Below are 10,764 nucleotides of genomic sequence, written 5' to 3'. Positions count from 1 at the left end.
ATAACATATCATTTCACCGGCATTACGCCTGCTAGGCACGAAGGCCCGAATACACATCACCAGCACGAAGCCTGCTAGGCATGAAGGCCCGAATACACATCACCGGCACGAAACCTGCTAGGCACGAAGGCCCAAATATACATCACCGGCACTAAGCCTGCTAGGCACGAAGGCCCGAATACACATCACCAGCACGAAGCCTGCTGGATTTAACCCGAATACACATCAAATATCATGCATATTTAATCATATATTAATACATCTCATTCAACATATCACATTTGTAGTCATTTGCAACATTCGGGTATAAGCTCCATATGAACACCATCGTTTACATTTCGGTTCAAAAGTCATTCATAAATATCACATATCCATTTCACCATTCAAACTTAACCCATAGTGACCATTCGACTATAAGTCATATACATAAATTATTTATCGCACAACTTAATTCAAGTAGAACCAAAAGGTCACGATTCATCTAATATATACATATTGCTCACTGATTCACACACAACTTTTCAAATTAGCAATTATAAGATGGTTTCGCACATAGCCAATCCTTATCGATAATTTACAATGGTTTTACCCTTACTCACATATATGTCATAGGCATTTTTACCTATGCTTCACAATTCACATTCATGATTCAATTCCAATCGATTTAACATGCATAAGTACATATCACATACCTCAATAATTTACTTTACGGAACGAATCCACATATCGTATTAGCCCATAGTCTTATAGCACCACACTTTTAATAGTTTACCTCATCGAAGTTCACATTTAATCACTTCAGTGCCAAGCCATATTCGGCTACCACAAAAGACTAATAATAATAATTTTATACACATCATGGTTTCCTTTAGGTATTTAATAATCACAAATCGTGATATCTCCACCAGCACATATACGGCACAGTTTATTCATTGTAACACTCATTTAGTGCATCAAATTTCCAAATCCAATTCAACTTAAGCATAATAGCCATAATCGGCTGATAGCCTTAAATCATTACATATTCGGCACATTAACTAAATAAAATTTACATTCCCTTTTCCATATTAATTTAACTCTTGGGCATATAAAAAGGAATCAAACTTAAACACTTAAGAACTAACCTTGAATGTTGCCGAATGATTACAACGGCTATTCGATTACTTTCTCTTTTCCCTTATCCGAATTTTGCCCCTCTATGCTCTTGAGCTTAAATTCAAAGATTTTAAACTAGTCATTATTCAACTATTCGAGCATCACTTTCAAAATATAATATATACATATATATATTAGACTTTCACACCTACTGATCATAGTAAGCTTATAAGAAATCAATAAGCAACTCATTAACAAATTTTTGTCAATGTTTACCACATAATCATAATTTCACTGCAAGCTGTCTTCCTAAGCAACAGTCACTAAATCATTTATAAATGGAGCTACGAAACTCCAAATCAGGTGACGTTAATTTTCCCTGAAGATAGACTCATATATATTTCATCCATAAAATTTTCAGAATTTTTGGTTTGGCCAATCAATACCATATTTTTCTTAAAGTTTCCCTTGTTTCATTGTTTGACTAATCTGACCACTCCTCACTACGAATCAAATTTCTCATTGTACAGAATTCAAAATATGTTCTCGTTTATTTCATTTGAAACTAGACTCATTAAGGAGTCTAAGAATATAAATTTCATCTTATGAACATTTTTGTACAATTTATAATGATTTTAAAAATACAGAACAGAGGATCTAGAAGTCATTATGAACCTGTCCCATATCACTTCAAATATCTCATTATTGGAAATTCTTTTGCTTACACGGTTTATTTTATAAGAAACTAGATTCATTAAGATTTAATTACATAATTTATTCAGCTTCTAACTCATCTCCCACAATTTATGGTGATTTTCCAAAATCACGTTACTGCTGCTGTCCCAAACAGATTTATTACGAAATCACTCTTTCACACATACCTTGCATGCATGTTATTTAAACATGCATATCACAAATCAATCATCACATACCTATAACTTCACTTAAGCATAATCTTCCTTTCATCATTTTAAAGCACAACATTACTCAATATTATCCAAGTTCACATTTGGCCATAATACACACAACATGTTAGCCGATTTTTCCCCTTAGCATCTAAGGCACATGCATGCTCATTTGCTTGGCTCAACTTCATCTATTCTCCATTTTTCATCAAAATAACATGAAACAACAACCATTTCTCTCATTTCCATTCATGACCAAATGCTCACAACACAACCAAATATCAAAAATATGCTTCATGGGTTAAGGTAGAAACAAGAAAAACCCATGAACATTAAAATAGAAGCAAAGCACCATGAACTTACCTTGGATGTTTCTTCCCCAAGTGACCGAACATTCAAGAGCTCTTTTCCTCTCCTTTCTCTTCTATTTTCAGCTTTCATGAAAAAGAATGAACAAAACCTTCCTTTTCCTCCTTTTTGTTATTTTATTACTAAACATTTTATGACACAAAATAACATATATTATTTGTGCCATACTTATGCCATAACTTCAATAAAAAAATTTGCACATGTTGTCTACCATTAACACCATGGCCGGCCACTACACATAAAATGGGGAGTTTGACATGGAAATCCCCCTATTTTGCACTACTATTTATTAGGCCACTACATATTAGCCTATATCATTTTCAAAAATTTTCACATAGGTCCTATTTCATAATTTCACTCACAAATGGCAGAATCAAAGCATGGGATTTTCACACATGCACTTTCACATGAAATAAACACATAATACAACATTTGATTATTTTTGGGACTCAGTTTTGTGATCCCGAAACCACTTTCCGACTAGGGCCAAATTAGGGCTGTCACAGGCATCATGTCGAAGATAAATAAGATCGTGAATAAAAGACACCAATACATCTGTTGAACGACTAATATTCAGGTAATATGTACCAGATGACAAATGGTTATATGAATTGGTTATACAAAATGGTTGTGTGAAATGTTTACAGGAATTGGTCATATGGAAATATATGTACAAAATAATTGTCTGAAATAAGTATAGGTACATGGAATTTAATTTATGTTAAGTTTAATACAACTATTATCGAAATAAATATACATAAGATATAAGGAAATGATGGTGCATGAAATATTGATATAACGAAATGAATGATATATGCTTATGAAGAAACAGTAAGAGAATAATATATTTCGTGACACGTACATATATGATTATCTTTGATATGTTGATACAGGGAAATTAAGTAAGTTGAGACTATTATTAAACTCAAGTGTGATATATCGAGAAAATAGATATATCAATATTGAATTTATATGAAATATATACAAGTATACTAACAATGTTGTTTGTTTGACGCTTAGACAAGTGCCAAGCTATTGATTGAATGGTAACATGTTTAATTATAAGGAGCATTGAAATGGTAAGTACTTAGATGAAAATATAATTTAAGATTTTGCAAAAAAAAATTATTTCTATGATCCCAATTTAATTCTAGTTGGTTTATAAGGTATGTTTTGGGCTTCGAGGACCCAATAAAGAGGGCCCAATAGAGAGACCTTATGATTATTTTTAAAATATGAATAATAAATGACTCAGAATTATCTGAAAATATTCAATAAACTTCGGTAATGCCTTATACCCTATTCCAACAATGGATACAGGTAGGGGGTGTTACAAGACACACCCGTGTCACAAGCCATGTAGACATTCGAAATAGGAGCACATGTCTGTGTCCCAGACCGTATCCTACCCCGTGTCCAAACAAGTGAACTTACTAACTTGGTCACACGGCCAACACACACGCCCGTGTGGCTAGCCCGTGTGCCCTAAAAATGGTCATACACGCCCGTGTGCTAGGCCATGCCAATCCTGTAGGGTATACTGAATTATGCCACACGGCAAGTCACACACCCGTGTGTGAGGCCATGTGGAGCATACTGACTTATTTTCAAATTCAACACCAGGGGACACACGACCTTGTAACATAACTGTGTGTCACACACGGTTGAGACACATGCCCGTGTGGACAAAAATAGGCTATTTACAAAGCCATTTTGCGACCCATTTTGCACATACCTATTCAAGCTAAAATTTGGAACATTTTATAACCCAATAGGTAGCAAATCCATAACATTTCATACACATAGTAACCCAATTCAACTACAATCATTTTTAAATTCAATATTCAAACTATAAAACCAACCGAACATGGTATCAAATACTTATATTATAATCAAGCATTTTCCATTCATATGCCAATCACATATCAAAACAACATTTGCATATTTCCATTCCATTTACTACTTGCCAAAACATATCATATTGAATACTTATATGCAACCAAAATATTATACCAAGTTAAGCCAAATCACATGGCTTTATCTTATACCACAACATATACCAAAACCACTAGCTCAAGTAACCATAACTATCATCTTTATAACTAGCTTATACTTGCCATATTTACAAATATCCATGAGTTCAAAAGTACCAATCGGCAACTGGATAGTGTGATGCGTATCTCTGACTTTATCCGAATTGAGCAAGCTATCGAAACTCTATAAAACACGAAAAAGAAACAGAGTAAGCTTTATAGCTTAGTAAGTCCGTATAGTTCAGAATTAAACTTACAGTTTATATATAATCAAGACAATAAATAAGGTATACTCAATTCAATTACCAAATGCCTAAACACAAGCATTCATCAACAAGTTGTCACATAAGTGAATGTAGTCATCCATTATCTCAATCTAATCAATACATTGTATCATATCAAATTCATATATCACATACATCATTTGTAATATTTCACTCTCAATCATATAAATAATAATTCATTCAATAACAGTAACTCATCCGTATAAACAGTACTTCATCCATATAAACAGTAATCCATCCGTAAAAACAGTTCTTCGTTCATATAAATAGTAATTCATCCGTATAAATAGTACTTCATTCATATAAACAGTAATTCATCCGTATGAACACATAGCTTTTTCACATAACCAATAACAGAATTTATGCCCGTTGAACCTATTAGAACATCGAGGAATACTCGGGTGATATACATTAAGTATTTAAATCAGTAATCTGTCAATTTATTATCATTTCCAGTCTTTCAAGCTATGATCAGTAAGCTCCTCCTGAGCTGATGGACAGTAAGCTCTATTGAGCTGAAACGATAAGCTCTAACGAGCTGCAAACATTAAGCTCTTACCAGCTGATATATCGGTAATCTCATACGAGCTGTGGTGAGTCCGCAACACATGCAGAATCTCAACCTAAACAATAACCCTAGTGACATGTCACTCGTATCCTACGAATTTCTATGGTTCAAACGGGGCTCGGTAACCATCAAACTATATCAATAAGGCATTCGTATTTCAAGTAGATCAATTACTCAATTATATACATTCATTTCAAATAATTACAAGTATTTAAAAGTTCGATTCTAATTATATGAACTTACCTCCTTCGCTGTAATGACGAATTAGGTCGACTAATCTGATACTTTGTTTTCTTTGGTTCTAGATCCAAATCTCATTTATCTCAATCTATATAATATCAAATTTTACTTATTTAATCATCATTTCATTCAATTTATCACAATTTGCACATTTTGGAAAAATTACATTTTTGCCCCTATTATTTCACATTTTTGCAATTTAGTCCTTACCACATAAATTCACAATTCATTCAATTTAATACAAATTCGTGCTGGTCGAATATTACCCATTCTCATATCAGCCCATATTTTTCATTTATTTTAAATTCAACCACTAAATTTTCATATTTCACAGTTTAATCCAAAATTGATATTTTTACCAAAATTCACTTTACAAAACTTGTACATCTAACAACAATGATTTATTTTCCATCATAAACTAACAAAATACTCATGCATTCAACAATGGCAACATTCAAATACTTTAAAAGTTTTGAAATCGAAAATACGGGCTAGCTAGATTAAGTTGCAACGATCTAAAAAACGTAGAAATTATTAAAAACTAACCTCAAAAATGGGCACATGCAATCAAAACACCATGGCCGAATGCTTTGTGTTCTTGAATAGCCTTTTTCTTCTTCAATTCAGCAAGAAAGATGAACATGTATATTTTGTTATTTTGTTTTTCTATGTTTTAATATATTTTATTTCGATAATTACCTAATTACCCTTTTCTTATACATTCAAATTCCACCTACCCATGCACATAATTCCATTCTATAGGCAATTAGTTCATTTAACTTATAGACCTCAAATTTTGCACCTTACACGATTTAGTCTTTTTTTCAAATTAAGCATTTAAACAGTAAAATTTCTTTACGAACTTTCACGTAATTAATCTATCATACTGTAGACCTTATTAAAATAATAAAATAAATAATTTGTCTTCGAATTTGTGATCTCAAAACCACTGTTCCGATTTGATCCAAAAACGGGCTGTTACAATTCGCTTCTCACACAGCCTAAAACCCTTCACATAGCCTGCCACACAGTCGCGTCTCCCCTGTAGGTTAAATTTTCGAATGCCACACAATCACATTCTCTCACATGGCCTAGCCACACGGCCATGTACCTCCTCAACACGGTCCAGGGCTTCCCACACGGACTGGTCACACAGTCATCTTTCCCCTGCTTCTTAGAAATTACAATTTTGCACAGAAATTTATGATTTTTTTTAAATTAGTCCTTGATAATATGAATAATGCTATATTACATGATCTTATTGGCTAAATTAGTATTACAACTATATATATTTGCAATAATTGTGAATAAATATGCTTATTGTATTTGTATTTGAGTTTGTTAGGATAGCATAGCTTATGATACTGTTAAATTGGATCTTTGAAAAGAATGCATTTTGGCTATTATAACGATTAGTTGAGAACATAAGTATGGCTGACATATTTGATCTGTTATAAGCATGTTGTTTGTATCCATTTTTGATATGTTAAAAACATGTCATATTTTGCATAGGATAGGACATTTTTAAAGGAGAAAAATGTGGAAGCCTCTTAATCTGCAATTATAGTGGTTCGCCCACCCATCATCTGGTAGCTTTTATCTGTGACTATCTTGTGCATTCACAACCATCTAGCAACGTATTAACTTGCCACTTTGTGGTTTAAACCCACAACACAATGTGTAGTGATGGACAAATTCTGGGAAACTCTTATGGTGTGCAGTAGTAGGGTATGATCCTATCTGTTAAACTGAACCTACTTGCACTCGTGAAATAGGTGCTTGAAATTATGAAATCTCTGATACGATATGATATATGTGTATACATTTATACATAATTAAATTGATCTGTTATTTCTATATAGTGATTTTATTATTGTGAGTTATGTTATATGATGTGATTTTATATGCTAATCGGTTGCACTGATTATCCTGTGATGGAACGCACACTAAACTTCATAGCTCACTCCATTTTATTTTTTATCTTTTCAGATAACCTACTAAGTTAAGATACGGGCAAGACATATGGAGGGCCTCACCTTTGTTTTTACTAAAAACACATTAGAGTTATTATTTATTATTATTACTATTCATAAACCATATTATTTTATTTTGAACTATGGCATGGAACTTAAGGTCTATATTTCTTTTATATCGCATGACATTTAATTAAGTTTTAGGATTTTTAATTATTAAATAGTTATGCAAGAACCCTAGTTTTATTAAAAATATTAGTAATTATCATTTTCTGCTACTATACTTTAATTATAATTTCGAAGCATGATAAATCGATAATTAAACTAAATTTTTTGCTAAATTTAAAAAATTCTTTAAAATGATTGTTTCCAAAATTTCAATAGCTCTTTAGGTCACTTCGGTGACTAATATAATCTTCTGAATTCAGGTTTGACACCTAGGCCGGGTTGGGGAGGTTCATCATTTGTCTCGTTGCTTCGTTTGCAAAAGCTACCACCCACGAGGGCAACTTACAGATGATCTCAAAGCATAGTAACTTTGTGACCTACCTCTTGACTGGGGTAGAGGATTATTGTTATACCCCTACCCCGGGGACACGTGGCAATACGAGAACCAGCCAGAGAGACTTGAGAACATCCCCCCACCTTGTACCTTCCATATGATCACTAAGTGACTGACTATCCCTCTATGGAAGAACCATCCATCCTTGACCACCCAGTTGAGTCCTCTATTACGCCATCCGTTATTAACGATTACACTCTCCTCAAGAGGGGACCACCTGAGAACCATCACCTCTCCTATACATACCCTCAAAGCATAACATAGAAAGGGTCTCTCTTTTCCTTCCAACAAAGCCTAAAAGGCCAAGTCATCATCCTTTCCCTTCAATTCTCCCATCCACTCTCCTTTTCTGGCTCTCAACCACAGCATGGATAAACTAACCTTTCTTGTCACCATCCCCTCCTCTTTCTCCAATATCATATTGATATCCTGTATCGACATATAGCAACATATTCAACATCCCAAAATAATTTGTCTTCACTGAGTTAATACTACAATGTTTGCATATCACATTAGGGAACTAGTGAAGACTCTCAAGCACAAACTTATCATAAACACAAACTTATCCTATAAGTTTACAAACTTATCATAAACACAAACTTATCCGATTTTGCATATCACATTAGGGAACTAGTGAAGATTCAAATCGGATGGTATATAAGTTTACAGATATTCTAGTTCGTTATTGAATGTCTTTTATTCTAAAAGTCTATAAAGAATGTGCTGAAGCAGTGGCAAACGATGATTTCACCATCTCCCACTTGCTCCTCTTTATTATATTTTCTTCCCAAGCAAAGGCTACGCTTACAAACGCAACACCGTAATTTAATGCCCCTGTTATCTGGATTTTACATTCTGGAACGGAACAGCAGATGATACAAAATATTTTTGTACTTCAAATTGGTTGGGCTGCGCCAGGCCCGATCAATAGTGCAACGCATAGGCGACACTCGAGGGTCCCAGTAGCAAGCTACTGTGATAAACCCTCCCCTCAAAAAATAAATTTAATATCATGTGAGCCAATGGCAGACGTATCAGATATTAAACTGATAAGAACAGATACTACACTTGATCTTAGCCAAAAGGCCGAGAAAGGTATGCTTTGTATTATCCAAGCCGGCTTCTTTTATAGCTGCTGCTCGCCTCGTCGCTTTGTATCTTCAGGATGTGGGATTTAGACGATGTATTCAGCAACTTGTTTGTAAGCTGCTTCTAAAAGCTAATGGCGAACAACTTGGATTATACTGGCAATTTTCATATAGGACAAATCTCTTCCTTCCATTTCTGGTTCGAGCATTTTTAACTTCATAGGTTATATGGTGAAGAAAATAAGAGAATTCAACAGAAGAAAGATGTACATAAGCAAACGGTGGACTTATGAGTTTATATGAAAAGCAAGAACTAAGAGTGACGTTTTTCTTTCAAGTCTCAAGCGTCCAGTTAGTATATGTACATCTATTGCTAACTTCATGTGCTTCTTCTATCGCAGCTCGTTTATAGCGGAAATTTGTAGGCATGATAGCTGGCATGGTTGGTGTGTGATGTTGTGTAACTATGCAGGATGCTGTAGAGGTTAGTGCAGGTGGCTTAGCCACTTTTTAAATGACAAAAAAATCATAGTAGATTATAAAAATTGTAAATAAGAAGAAGAAAAAGAAGAAGAAGAAATGGAAGAATATTAAAATTTACTAAAATATTAAAAAGTAAAATTATAAAAAAAATTATGAAAAAAATTGTAAAAATTATTTTAAAATGACAATACTGTAGAAAATGCAAGTCTAGAGAGATAATCAAGTTATGCTACTTCGAATGCATTTAGAGCAACAAATTTCGCACCATAGAATGCATGAAAACCCCATAATCTATGTAGCTTAAGTTACCTATTCAGTCAAAGATCACTTCAATGAAGTGCAATGGTGGGATTCTATTCCAAGTTTCAAAGCTAACGAGCACAAATCCACTAAAATAGAATAGATTCTATATTTTTAAATATTTTTTCATATTTTTATATTTTTTGTTATTTTTATTATTTTATTACTTTTATTAATTTTTTGCAGCTTTAGTAATTTCTATCATTTTTGTGACATTTATAATATTTTTATAGTTTTCGATTTTTTATATTTGTTTGCTCTTTTAAATATTTTTATACTAGTTTTCTATTTCGTGAATCACGTTCTATAATTAAAATATATTAATTGTTAATTTTAAAATATTTACAAATAATAAAAATAAAGAATGAAAATAATTGAAAAATAATATATTAGAAATAATTTATGTTATTATTATACTTTTGTGCACGTGTCACGGGCTAGAACTTTAGTTTAGCAAACTGCACGGCTTTAAGTGATTTCTTTACTTCAAATACGCCTAAGTCAGCTTAACTCTTGAAAATGAGAATTCACAAAGAAAATTCTCTGAGTCACCAAAATAAAACGAAAGCCACTGAAAGACAAATGAACTTGAATAAAACAGAAAAGCCACAAGAAAGTAATGCACACCAAGTGTTTGAGTAAATGCTCACAAATATATTCTTTAACTTAAGAATAAAGTACAATGGGATGAAGTGATTACAAATGAAGGGAAGGCCTTTATTTATAGTTGAGCTCCCCTTGATCCGACAGTATAGATTGAATTATATCAATGGTTGAGATTAGTGTCTATCTACAAGATGAGAGTCATAAGAGATTTAAACTCTATACAATCTTATCCATTAAGATTTACATTAACCATGGTAA

At 33.0% G+C, this 10,764-nt stretch overlaps 1 non-coding gene across 1 annotated transcript; it reads right to left on the bottom strand.

The window, feature by feature from the left end:
* Positions 1-8,933: 8,933 nt before the first annotated feature.
* Positions 8,934-9,128, bottom strand: LOC121213216 (U2 spliceosomal RNA). Its single transcript, XR_005908591.1, has one exon. It is a non-coding gene; the product is annotated as a U2 spliceosomal RNA (small nuclear RNA).
* Positions 9,129-10,764: the final 1,636 nt, after the last annotated feature.

The sequence above is a fragment of the Gossypium hirsutum genome, chromosome A13, assembly GCF_007990345.1.
Source record: "Gossypium hirsutum isolate 1008001.06 chromosome A13, Gossypium_hirsutum_v2.1, whole genome shotgun sequence".
In the NCBI taxonomy this organism is placed as follows: Eukaryota; Viridiplantae; Streptophyta; class Magnoliopsida; order Malvales; family Malvaceae; genus Gossypium; species Gossypium hirsutum.
Note: the sequence above shows the minus strand (reverse complement) of the source record. Positions and strands in the feature narration are given on the sequence as shown.